At 42.7% G+C, this 13643-nt stretch overlaps 1 long non-coding RNA gene across 1 annotated transcript; it reads left to right on the forward strand.

The window, feature by feature from the left end:
* The first annotated feature begins 994 nt into the window (after positions 1–994).
* Positions 995–11517, forward strand: LOC309358292. Its single transcript, XR_014163418.1, has 4 exons — positions 995–1466; positions 3316–3364; positions 7931–7965; positions 11207–11517. It is a non-coding gene; the product is annotated as an uncharacterized lncRNA (long non-coding RNA).
* Positions 11518–13643: the final 2126 nt, after the last annotated feature.

Genomic DNA, 13643 nt, shown 5'->3' on the forward strand with positions numbered 1-13643 from the left:
ATACCCCACCCATCTGACTGGCTTGCCCCAGCCACACTGGACAACTACCAACATATATAAAGGTAAAGGGACCCCTGACCATTAGGTCCAGTCGTGACTGACTCTGGGGTTGCAGCACTCATCTTGCTTTATTGGCTGAGGGAGCCGGCGTACAGCCATGTGGCCAGCATGACTAAGCCGCTTCTGGCAAACCAGAGCTGCGCACGGAAACGCCGTTTACCTTCCCACTGGAGCGGTACTTACTTATCTACTTGTACTTTGATGTGCTTTTGAACAGCTAGGTTGGCAGGAGCAGGGACTGAGCAAAGGGAGCTCACCCCGTCGTGGGGATTCAAACCGCCGACCTTCTGATCAGCAAGCCCAAGGCTCAGTGGTTTAGACCACAGCACCACCCACGTCCCTTCCAACTTATATAAAAACATAGTAAAACATTAAACATTAAAAAACTTCCATGTACAGGGCTGCCGTCATATGTCTTCTAAATGTTGTATAGTTATTTATCTCCTTGGCTCGGGGATCACATAACTCCATACCCTCCAACATTTCCCCAGTGAAAATAGGGGCATCCTAAGGAAAAGCGGGACATTCCAGGATCAAATCAGAAACCAGGCTGGCTTCTCTCAACCTGGGAATATCCCTGGAAAATAGGGACACTTGAAGGGTCTCTGACAATGATGTCAGTGTACTGGAATGTCACAGAAGCCTTTTGTTTCCTCCAGAAGGTTTGGGTTTTATATCACAGTTCTCCTTGCATGCCTAGAAATCCTGTGGACCTGGGCCTTCAGAGCAGGGGTGAGGAACAGCAACTGAGATCCTCATCTCCCACTCCCTGGCAGGCCAAATTTAACAGATAATGGGAAAGTAGATAATGTTATCCATAATGTTTTAAGCTGTTCCTTATATAAGCATCCTAGGAGGCATATTTCTTGCTAATATTTTATAGTCTCATGTCAATAGGCCACTTCTAAGGATGAGATGTATTCTCCTTGCAGGCAACAATTATTTTTACAACACTTTATTTGGCAGCAAATAAAATGCAAGCTTAGCATACAATGTTGCTTTAGATCACCTTATATGATATTTCATAGCTTTATATTAGAGATTTATCTGAGTGTTGTTGATTTTTCTTGTTTGCTGTGGTTTGGGGTGCTTTGTAACCTGTAGAAGAGCTGCAGGAGTAAATGTTATTCATGCATACACTGAATGTCAGATGTTTTGTTGCATCTCTTCTTGCAGTGGACAATGCACTGTGCAAGTACGTACCGGTATGTAAAATTCTAATCTGACTTTTAGGTTTTCAAGCATTATCAAATTTCATGTTTGAAATGGGACTTCAAGAGATACCGTAAATTAAGGATGGACTGATCCTGCTCTTGGGATCTTTACTGGAGATGATTGCATGCTACAGGCTTTTTTCGCAACTTCCTTAAAGTGGGGGAGTCCACAAGCAGGCCAGAAATGCCAATGTGAGTATACTTCATTCAAGAAATTAGCAATAACTGTACAGTTGCTATAGTTTATTCACAAGGAATGGCTTGACAAGAAATAAAAAGGCATTGCAACTTGAAGTAGTGACCCAGAAGTATGTAAAATGATTAATAGATACATTTTATGTAGCCTATGCCATGTTCCCTGGACCACACAACATGGAATCACACAACATGAGCTGCAAAAGTTTACAGCATAAAAAATTACAGCATAAGGTTTTAAAATTAGGAAGCATTAAGATATCTAGAATGGAGCTTCTTAGCTGCCAGAGCAAATTTGGCTACCAGGTGTGTAATTTGAGGATCATTATCAGCTAAGAGTTCAGCTGTCACTTCCTGGGGGGATCAGCCTGAGAAACAGTTAAGAATAGATGATAACAAATTTCTCTGGGCACTGTATATAAGGAGCAAGTAGAAAGTAGTAAGATGGTTGAATTATGGGAATTGCCTCTCCTGTCATAGTATAATATGAGGAGTGAAAAGCTAGGTTTTCACTGTAACATCACAAATGGGCTAGAGCAGAGGTCAGCAACCTAAGGCAGGCCCATGGGCTTCCTGGAACTGGCCCACGGCCGTTCTGTGGATCGGCGTGGGGATTCCATTCTCTTCCCCCTCCCCCACGATGCCATTTTATCTCTCGCTGCAGACACTGACTTCCAGGTTGGAAGAACACTAGAAATAGCATTTGTGCATGCACACAGGTGCTCCTCATCCAGATACACTATTTCTGGCATACTTCTGGGGCGGAGGAGCGCCCGTACACATGCACACACACTATTTTCGGCGCTCTTCCGACTCAGAAGAGCACCGGAAATTGCTTGAGCGTGAGCGCAGGCACACATGGACGCGCATGCTCTGGCCCACCAAGAGGTCTGCCAGGGAGTGGACTGGACCAGCCTCAAAAAACATTGCTGACCCCTGGGCTAGAGAGTTGCACCTGAGAGTCAGTCACAATACTTCCCCACCTTTTTTTTTTTTTAAGATTTCCACTTTTAAATGTTATGGGCAGAAGGACACTGGATTGCATCTTCCAAAGAGGTGTCCTGATTAATCACAAAGAAAATAAAAAACACTGTCCCAAGGCTAGGGAGCAGGAGGCAAGGAAGGGATCTAGCGAAAGAGTTAACAAAGAAGTCAGGTTTCAATAGTAATCTGTGAGGTCTGGGCACCTTGATAAAGAACAGCATGGAGCAGCCTTCTTGACCATTCTCCGAAAAGCTGAATAATTTGAGAATGCAACAAGCATCCATGTATAGGAGAAGGCTTATCAGTTACCTGAATTTGAAAAGTGACTTTTCCTGTGGTTGGAAAGCACCCAAAAGTCACTACAATACAAAAGGCCACTTGGGTTGCCCTGAGTCATGTAAGTTAAACCTCTCACTGCAGAGGCGAGACAAAGTCAAATGGGCATTTTAGCCAATGAAATCTTGTTTTCAGTAAGGCAGCCCTGTCCTTGTTAAGATGGGCAGGCTTACATATGACATATATATACGGAAAGTGATTAATAAATAACGAGAATATTGCCTTTATCCAAAAATTTAAGAGGAAACTGTTTTAATCAAAGCATGATATGCTTGCTGGAGGGAATCCATTGACCCACAAGGGATGATTAATGGATATATTATAGGTATCATTTGTCTGAGATGGGTTCTGGGAATTAAATGGGTTTTGGGGGTTAAATGTGCCATATATAACCAATTCCTGTTTCTGCTGGTCACATGCTGGTATCAGCATTAGCTTGATATAATCCTCTCTCTCTCTCTCTCTCTCTCTCTCTCTCTCTCTCTCTCTGTGTGTGTGTGTGTGTGTGTGTGAACACTGCAATTAGACCACACTCATTGCCCAGAGCCGAGTCAAATTGCATGTATTATTTGGGGGTGCGTACAGAGTTCCAGTTGAATTAAGCTTCTTGCAAACATTTTTTTTTTAAATCTTCAAATGCACACATACCACAAAAGGGATCAATGTATGCTGATTACTGGGAAAGATGATTTCTTTGAAATGTTGGAGGCTGAAAGTGAGAGCTGACAATTACAGCCTGAGGACTGCAATTCTTTGTTGGCATCCTTCTGAGGCCTGCATGCCACTGACAGGTGAGGCAGAGGCATACGTGGGTGAAGGAAAAGATGATGATGTTGATGATAATGATGACAACTAAAATAATTTTATACAGTGGTACCTCAGGTTACATACACTTCAGGTTACAGACTCCACTAACCCAGAAATAGTACCTCAGGTTAAGAACTTTGCTTCAGGATGAGAACAGAAATCATGCTCTGGCGGTGCAGCGGCAGCAGGAGGCCCCATTAGCTAAAGTGGTGCTTCAGGTTAAGAACAATTTCAGGTTAAGAACGGACCTCCGGAACGAATTGAGTACTTAACCTGAGGTACCACTGTACTGACTTTCACTACAAAAACTGCCAAGATGGTTCACAAACTAATAAAGCCAAGAGAAAAAAAACAAAACAAAACAACAACAATTTTTTATTAAAAAACCCACTCATAATTAAAATACATAGCAAAACAGCTACATTAAAAACCCATAATTACTGTATTGGCCCGAATATAAGCCAAACCCGAATATAAGCTGCATCTTTAAAATTCGAGCGGGGAAAAGAAAAAAAGAAAAAACACCCGACTATAAGCCACTCTCTTCCTCACTGCTGCTGGCTCCATACTGGGCGGCGAGGGGGGGGGGCTTTCCCCTTCATCGCTCTCTCCCTTCCTGGCCTTGGGGGAGAAGATGGGGGACCACTTTGCCACGCTCCTGACTGCATACCGTAAGGTCGCGAATATAAGCCGCACTTTTACTTTTCATGGTCGGAATTCGGGGGAAAAGTGAGGCTTATATTCAGGCCAGTACTGTGAAATATATAAAATAAGCAAGTCCATTAAAACAGCATAATACTTTAAATAGTTAAAGCAGGCAGTTCAAGTCTAGATAGCAGAGAAATGCTTGCCCATAGAGGATGTGACTCCCACCTTTCTACAACAGGGCACATTCCAGCCTCACAGAAGCCAGACGTTTCTGTATACACATGCACATGTAATCATGTGTGCATGCACACACACCTCTTTTTGCTCCATTTGGGCAAACAAGAGGAACTAGCACCATTCAAGGTGACATTCTAGCCATGAAAAACACTTGAGGAGGACACCGAGTTTGTCCAATAAGAGGCTGAGAGGGGGATTGTCCTCATGAGGGGGGTGACCTTAGGAGAGTTTCAAGGTCCAGAAGGATAGACCTGGAACACTGTCTTTGGCCCCCAGGCGTGAGTTTCCTCGCTCCTACCTGAGGGTAATATGATGTGGTTGATGATTCCCCCATTTTGTTCAGTTTTTTTAAAAGCCTTTTCATGTCTGCTCACTGCATGCTAGGCAAGGCATCCTTTGTTTCCAGGGGTCTAGGCTGCAACGTCCTACATCACATGGACTGTGGAGTACTATTGAGAGGGGGAAATTGATTTCTGGGGGTGGGAGACAAAAGCTAGCTAGCTATTCTCTGGCAGAAAACATCTAGTACAAAGCGCCTGTTGGTCTCCTCAACCCTCAAATTGTTGTCTTTTTAAAAAGGATGTAATTAGTGTCAGACAGAATAAAATACTTGCTGCTGTTGAAGTATCTCCATGTTTACTGGTAATGAAATGTTTATGGACCAATTTGGTACGCCAGCACAGAGTGAATGAAGTTGGTTCAGGATGACGGAACAGGAAGTATCAAGGACTTCTAAATCACTTTGAAACAGATATGAATCATACACACGTTTTATCCACTCTTCTGAATAAAATGAGCATGCTCCCCTTTAAATGTTACATTTGGAAATCTAAAAGTAACTTAAAATACTATATGCAACCCTAGGCATGTTCAATGGACCTTGCAATCCCATTGAGTTAAACAGGGCTTATTATTGGAGCCATTGCCATAATGAAAACTGACCTTTCCAGCCGAAATTAACCCTCACATGCAAGTTTCAATTGGTGCCTGTTATGTACTGAATTAAATAGGATCCAAACTGCAACAGTCTGATTGGTCCTAGAACAATAGGATCCAAAAGGCAGCAGTCTGATTGGTCCTAGAACAATGCAGCAATATGATTGGTTGGCAGGAACCACCCAATCATGCTCCAGATAGAAGTGAATCCACAACCTGATTGGCTTACAGTAGAATTCCAGAATTAGCCAATCATGTGCAGCCCATTGTGTAAATACAGTAATGTATATAAAGCAGATACTTTGAGGGGACTTGCATTCATTCCTCCTCACCACTATGAGCTGAATAAAGAGCATGAAATCACTTTGCAACTCTGAGTATATTTCAGTGCCAATAACGGAAAAAGCAGGAGTGGGGTGGGTTTTTTTGGGGTGTGTGTGTGCTAATTTGGATCATGGTGAAAGAGTTAAATAAATAAAAATCTCCCTTTGTCTTGACTCTGCCTCCCCCACCCCTGGTTGTTTTTAGAAGAAAACAAACGAGTCATGTTAGATGCAGTCATCCTTGCCTTGTGTAAATTCCTGCCACAGCTATTTTTAGGCAACAACGTCTCCAAATGGAGAGAAAGAAAAAGCCCAAGGCATTGACACAATGGAGAGGTGAAGCTCTGTAAAAGGGGGGTGGGGCTGAGTTCTGTGAAGACATTCAAAGTTCTTTCAAGATTTCCGCTTGCTATTCATAGAGGTTCCAGCCTGGCTCCGGGAAGCTTCTATTGAACCCAAAGTAAGGAGTTGAAAGAGAAATTAAGCATATCAATTTGATACAAATCAAATCTCTCTCCGCCCCCCAACCTTTGTTCATTTTACTTCTCTTCCTCAATGCTGTTAACAGAGGAGGGAGGAAAGAGAAAGGGTGTTTGGACTTGATAGATCCTAAGCGTTCTGCTGGAGTCCTGTTCCAGCCTCTGTTAACAGCAGGGAGGCAGATGTAAAGGGAATATTTTCCCCATTCTAAAATCTAAGTTGTCAAGCACAGTGATGTCTTTAAAAGGCCCAATTTTCAGAGAGAAAAAGCTTCAAAGCACATTCTGAAAATCAGGATGTTTCATAGGGTCCCTTCTAGGGAGAGGCAACCTGCAGGGAAATTCTCCTACGCTGGTAGACAACTGTGCCCTGATTCAACAAGATAGATTCACACACATATTGTTAGCTAATCAGGTCTCTGATTACCAAGTATTGATTATATAAATTTTGTTATTTTTCAAAAAATTATGGTTGGCGTGCCTGATTGTACTAGAAAGGGATCTAATGCAGTGTACAGTATTCCCTTTTCATAGACCCAAGAGAATTCTCCCTCTCTCTCTCTTCAGTGCTTTGGTCACTCATATGGATTAATACAACTCTTATATGCAGTACTTCATTTCAATGCACACATTCTATTCTAACACATTAAACAAATAATTGGCACATTATTCTAACACAGGGGTCAGCAACCTTTTTCATCTGTGGGCCGGTCCACCGTCCCTCAGACCATGTTGTTGGCAGGACAATATTTTGAAAAAATAAAATGAATGAATTCCTATGCCCCACAAATAACCCAGAGATGCATTTTAAATAAAAGCACACATTCTACTCATGTAAAAACACACTGATTCCCAGACCGTCCACAGGCTGGATTGAGAAGGCAATTGGACTGCATCTGGCCTCTGGACCTTAGGTTGCCTACCCCTGTTCTAACACATAGAAATAGGCCTCTGAACAACCTTTGCTGGGAAGCACAGGTGGGCAGAGCCTTCTTGCACTCATCTCCAGCATGCAGGATTCCCACAGGCATCCAGTTGGCCATCATGAAAACAAGATGCTGAATTAGATGTGACATTCTTAAACATTCCTATTTGGCCCAAACTATTGCTTGACTGTAAATACATCCGCCTACCCCTCCCATTGCTGGACTTGATAGTTTTAGAGAGTGGAAGTGACTTCATGCCAGTCTTCTGATCCCCCTGCAAAGGCACTTCCCACTAGACCCCTTCTGGAGTCAGATGGAGGAGCAATATTATGGTATGTCAAAGGCTTGTGATCAGCTCGTGTCTCTCTAGTGTGCCCTGCCTTCTTGGCACTATCTTGTTATGACCAGATGCATAACCAAACTGTTTCGATGTTTTTGCTGTGCTGTCTGCTTGCCAAGACCCTTCTCCATATCACTTCATTACAAGCTCCTAATGTACTTTATTTATCTTTGCACTGTTTCCACTATCTCCCCTTAGCACTTGACATTGCACTCAGCCTACTAATTCTACTATCAGATGCTCAAAATGTTTATGCTTCAGCTAACCTAAACTATCTTAGCTATTTCATCATCTAAGTTCCCCTCTCCACTATTGAATTCCTTAGCTTAACCTATCAATATTTTTATCATGTACTAAAGTCCTTCTCATAGCTGGCATTGTATCCAATATTATTTATTTAGAGGTCCTATCAAAACAACCAATGTCTTGGGTCCTTTCTTTTCAGGTTTTCCCCAGAAACCCAAAAAGCATCAACTTAAGGTACCTTCCATAGATAATGTGAATGAACATTTGAGTGCCTATCCCAGAGCTTGAAGCGTTCATTTTGAAAAGGAACTAGTTCCACTGCAAGTTTGGCATATCTAAAAAGGAACTAATTCAAGTTCATGTTTGTCCCTTTACAAAATAGACTAGCTCAGTTCATTTTCACTTGACAGTTCAATTCATGTCCATACAAAGAAAAGTAATAAATAAAAAATTCTCCAGTAGCACCTTAGAGACCAACTGTTTGTTCTGGGTATAAGCTTTCATGTGCATGCACATTTCTTCAGATTCACTGAAACAGAATTCACCAGACCTTTATATATAGTGGGGAGGGTGGGGTGGGGGTTTTCCTCAGAAGGGTAGTAGGGGATGGGTGATTGACTCAGTGGGTATGGTAAACCTGTTGACGACTGTTGACGACTGCAATTAGTCCTACAGGAAAAAGCAAGAGATAGTATGCAGATGACCAAAAGTAGCTTTTTATTTTATTTTATTTGACTGCATCAGACCAACACGGCTACCTACCTGAAAGAAAAGTATGTTTCTCTAACAACAGGATGGTAGTGGATGGGGTTAGACAAAGGTGAACATTCAGAGATTCTGGCTACACATTCCTGGAATGCAGGTGTAGGCCTCAGGCTCTATCATAAACTCATTCTAGCAGTGGAGCTGCTGCTAAGGGCTTATCCACAATTCCCCTTGTCCCACTGCTTTCTCTTGGGGAACCACTTCCCCTGATTTAGCACTCAAATGGAGCAAATGACAATTCAGGTTTTCCACAGTTTGCTGCTTGTTCTCATTTAGAGCTAAAGAATGGGTTTTGCATGGGAAAGGAGCAAGGCAAGGGGAAAACCACTCGGACCCCTGCCTAGAAAGCATGAGTTAAGCAGAAAACCACTCAGACCTGTGCTTTCCCAAGTTTGGGAAACGATGATATGAAAGAAGATGGGTGCTGGTCTCTTCTCCATAGTCTTCTTTCCTCTCTGTAACCTTCTCTGTCTCTCTATTATCTTTCTAGTCTTCAGCTCTCAGAAACTCCTCTGCCTCTCTTCTTGTCTCCTCAAAGTTAACCCCTCAATTCCCTAAAGCAGCTCCCAAGGAATTCTACTGGGGGCTTTCTGACTCCCCAGGAAACACCCATCACTGGCCTTACTTTGCACCCTCCTTGATTGAGGTGCCTGTCTGAAATATGTCCGTGAACTCTGAGAGTGCCTCCATGCTTACCAGGATGGAGGATAGACAGAGGTTAGGTGGGTACAGAAACTGGCCTGGTGTTGCTCCACCCACTTTTGCCTCTGGCTGCACCTTCTGCTGGAATGTAGCTGTTGAAAGGTTGCCTCTGGCTAAAAAATGTTCCTCATCCCTGCTTTGTGTAATGATCTGGTTTGCACCAAGAGGGTAATGGGAATGGCAAGAGGGGATCAGAACTTAGTGAACTTATTCCTTTTCTTGCTTATATGTAGATTTTGCATATGGGCAGTATGTCTGAATAGACTCAGAGTCTCAACGTTTTATTTTAGCTGTACCAAGCAAGTCTGAGAAGCTACAGACACCTGAATGCAGCAGATGAACACCAAGCATCTGCCCTTCCCTGCTTGTGCTCTTCTCTGTTACCACAATTATGAAAAAGAAGAATGGCAAAAAGGACTATAACTTTGTTAGGTAACAATGACGAGTCAAATGGTTTTCTTTTCAGAATCTGTACAATGGACTAAAGGGTGCAGAATATGGAACACAAGATCAACAATGAAGGGAGTCTTACAACTAACTAAGAGTGAATAAATTACGTTACCTTATTGGCAGGGTAGGAGGGGAAATAGTTATTCCAAATTTAATAGGAATAAGGTCAGTCTGTTTCATAGATACAGTACAAGGCTAAAGTCGTTTTCTTCATCAGATAAGCTGCTAGAGTTATGTTCATTTTGGGTCACTTGGATAAGTGTATGACCCATTTCCAATTCGTGTCTTTATTGTGAGAAAAAGACAGCAGAGGAGGCAGGGGAAATCAAAAGAGAGCTGTGAAACAGAAGTACAAACATCATTATAGGCTAAAAATTCTCTCTTGCAAAGCTGGGCTAAGACCAACCAAAGATAAGTCCTGTTGCTATTTAGAAACATTGTCATTCTCCAGAGAAGTAGTGAATGGATATGTAATCCGTAACAGATGGCATGGTGGGTCTGCTCCACTCACCTGAATCATATCAGGACGGAGAGTGGGGAGGAGGTTTGGATGGGCTGGCAGAGCCAATTCAGTACTTCTGCTGGTGTGTTTGTGGCATGCCAACCTTGCCACTTCTCCACCCTCTCAAAATTGTGACAGATGCAGATGACTTTACTTTCTAAATGTCTAACCAACATCGAGCAGTTCAACAAGTGTTCCATCACATCACTCCTTCGGACAGAATTTAAAAGACCAGGAACGACAGAAATGTTTTGATGAGCAACAAAGAATGCTAGGATGATGGAGAAACAAATTCTTCTCAGCCACCATCATCGCTACTGAGTAGGCTCAATAATGAGCTTCTGCTAGTGTTTGATTGGATTTAGCATGAGTCTTCACCCACTTACTCTAGACGTCTATTCTTCTGTTCCACCTCCCTAAGCTCAGAGTGGAAGTGAGAGCTGGACCATAAAGAAGGCTGATCGCCAAAGAATTGATGCTTTTGAATTATGGTGCTGGAGGAGACTCTTGAGAGTCCCATGGGCTGCAAGAAGATCAAACCTATCCATTCTTAAGGAAATCAGCCCTGAGTGCTCACTGGAAGGACAGATCCTGAGGCTGAGGCTCCAATACTTTGGCCACCTCATGAGAAGAGGGGACTCCCTGGAAAAGACCCTGATGTTGGGAAAGATGGAGGGCACAAGGAGAAGGGGACGAAAGAGGACGAGATGGTGGGACAGTGTTCTCGAAGCTATCATATGAGTTTGACCAAACTGCAGGAAGCAGTGGAAGACAGGAGTGCCTAGCGTGCTCTGGTCCAGGGGATCACGAAGAGTCGGACACGACTAAACAGCAACAAAACAACAAGCTCAGAGTATATATTCATAATGCCAAAATGGAATTTGCATCTACTGTGCTTCCAATAGAAAAATGAAGTGTAAATATACCACACCTACAAACTGGTGTGTATTTGGAAGAGCATCTGATTTACCCCTGGTTCTTGGTTTAGTAGGCAATGTTCACAAAGAAACCTGCCTCCCTTATAACTTTGAATACATTTCCCTATTTGCTAACCAGGTCCAGGCTCTCTTGGATGAGACCAATTTCCTATATGCATTTCAATCAAGATTTAAAACTGTGGCAGAGAAATTGCTTTGGTCACCCTGCGTGTTGACCTGTATCTGGAGAGAGGCATGGGTAGTGTGACCTGTTGATCCTCCTTGATTTCTCCATGACTTTCGATACGAACCATGGTATCCCCCTGGATGGCTGTTCAAACTGGGATTCGATGGCAGTGCTTTCCAGTATTTCCATTCCTATTTTGTCATGTGTCTCAAGAGAGGTGGTGATGGAGGAGGCAAGTCACAATGACCCTTAAGGTACAGATAAGGGACTATGAATAAGAAAGAATAACTTGCCTAAAGTCCATCCTGAATTACCCAGGACATGTCAGGAATTTTCCTGATGTATGGCAAGCCTACACAGGCAGGAAACTTATCATAATATAACCCTACACAGGAAATGAACTATCAAATTTACATAAGTTTCCTTATCTACTTTTTTTTACAGATTTGGAGAAGGGAAAGAAAAGAGGAAGAAAAACTAAACTAACTGAGTATATAAATAAATGAATAAGTTATCACTCTCTGTACTTGTTATACTGGATACATTTCAACAAACAGAACGTATTCCCATTAAAAATCAATCTTTATTCCAATTAAACTCACAGGATCCAGACTTCATCATATACCAAGGGAGCTCCCCTACCATAAACCTCCTTATTTGTAAATGAAATAAACTCACACCACATAGCAAAACAATTATCTAATGTATCCTGTCCTCTAGATAGCCTTAATTTGTGAGATAACTTCTCAGAAAGGGCTGTTTGTCATACTCCAGGTATAGGAAAATTCGGCCCTCTAGATGTTTTGGGACTATAACTCCCATCATCCCTAACTAACAGGACAGAGATGATGGGAGTTGTAGTCCCAAAATATCTGGAGGGCCGAGTTTGCCTATGCCTGCCATACTCTCAAACACCAGGACGTCTTGGTTAGAATTATGAGATAACAAGTTATGAGATATTTTTGAGTCCCAAGTTATTGGCCCCAGGTGCACCATAGCTATAATATGACAATCTCCTTTAAAAGCGCATTGAAAATGTCATGTAAAGGTCAGAGTTGGCCTTGCTGGAAATGAATCAAGGGCACAAAAACAAATAAAAACATTAGAGTGCATTGCAATTGCCTGCCAAAGTGGATAGAGGAGATTTCCTATTAATGCATGACAATTAGGAACAGGCTGGACTTGAATCTCATTCAGAACTGTAATCAGGCCAAAACCTCAGAGCTGCAAATCTCTGCATCTGGCTAGATACAAACCCCACCACTAGCACCACTACAGATAGTCCTTGTAATAGTCATTATTATTTATGGATTAGGTATGCTCCATTTTCTCCCTCTATGGATGTTGCAGCATGTTATGTTCGGTTCCCAGGCAGTCTCCAACACAAACCGCAGTCTCTGTGTAGTCTGAGCTGTAGAACTTTATCAGACGATCTTCAGACAATTCACTGGGCTTATTGCTATTCTGAGGTTAGCATGAGGTACAACTCTGAACATTAGGATCAGATGTGCTCTGGATCCATGTGACAGCCCCTCTAGATATAATCCACATGAGTGATCCCTGAGCAGAAGCAGCCTGTCCAATGGGACAGAGCTGGAGCAATAGTCTCTTGGCAGCAGTTCATTGCCACTTCCCAGGAGAGCTGATGGCAAGGTCAGGACTGTGGACACCCAGGCCAGAGGCAGAACCAGCCCACGTTTCAGGTGGGGTGAAGCAGCCATCCCAGGCAGCAGAAGGGCAAGTACCCTGCCTCCACCACTGCTTCCATCACCACTGGAACAACGCCCTCTCAAAGAGTTTTGGCAAGAGGCAGTCATTCCAGCAAGTGGCCAGGCTTTGCAGAATGCCTCTATCTAGATAACCCTTAATATACTTTATAACTCTACAGTCCTATGATTTTATGATACCACTCATACATGCTTGCTTACTTAATTCATGTCAATCTCAAATTAAGTGCTCTTGATTGCAGAGTGGTTTGGTAAATTAGATAGATAAGATCAGGATAGACAGGTAGCTAAAATCAGAAGTGATGCCAAGGTTGCAATAGCTTGAAGAGACTAACAGCGAGTCTGTGTCTATGTGTCCGCTAAAAACAAAACAAACCCTCTGTGAAATCCCAGGTTAGCAGCAAGATCACCCTCAGATGACTAATTTGCTTCTTGTAGTTCATTACTGGAATCCCAAGTGTTTCATTCCCTGCAGCCTTCATATTTGTTGCAGACATCCCTTGGCACACAAGATAGTCCTTGACTATTCTAAGTGCTGCACAAAGATTAGCTTCATTCTCTCACCACCCCCACCCCAAATGTTCCCCACCCCAGTAGACAAATCACACCACAGTTACTAGAGATAAACTTTATCTGTACTGTGCTTCTGTACCTACAGAGTC

Source organism: Podarcis melisellensis (genome assembly GCF_964234715.1).
Source record: "Podarcis melisellensis genome assembly, chromosome: 15".
Lineage (NCBI taxonomy): Eukaryota > Metazoa > Chordata > Lepidosauria > Squamata > Lacertidae > Podarcis > Podarcis melisellensis.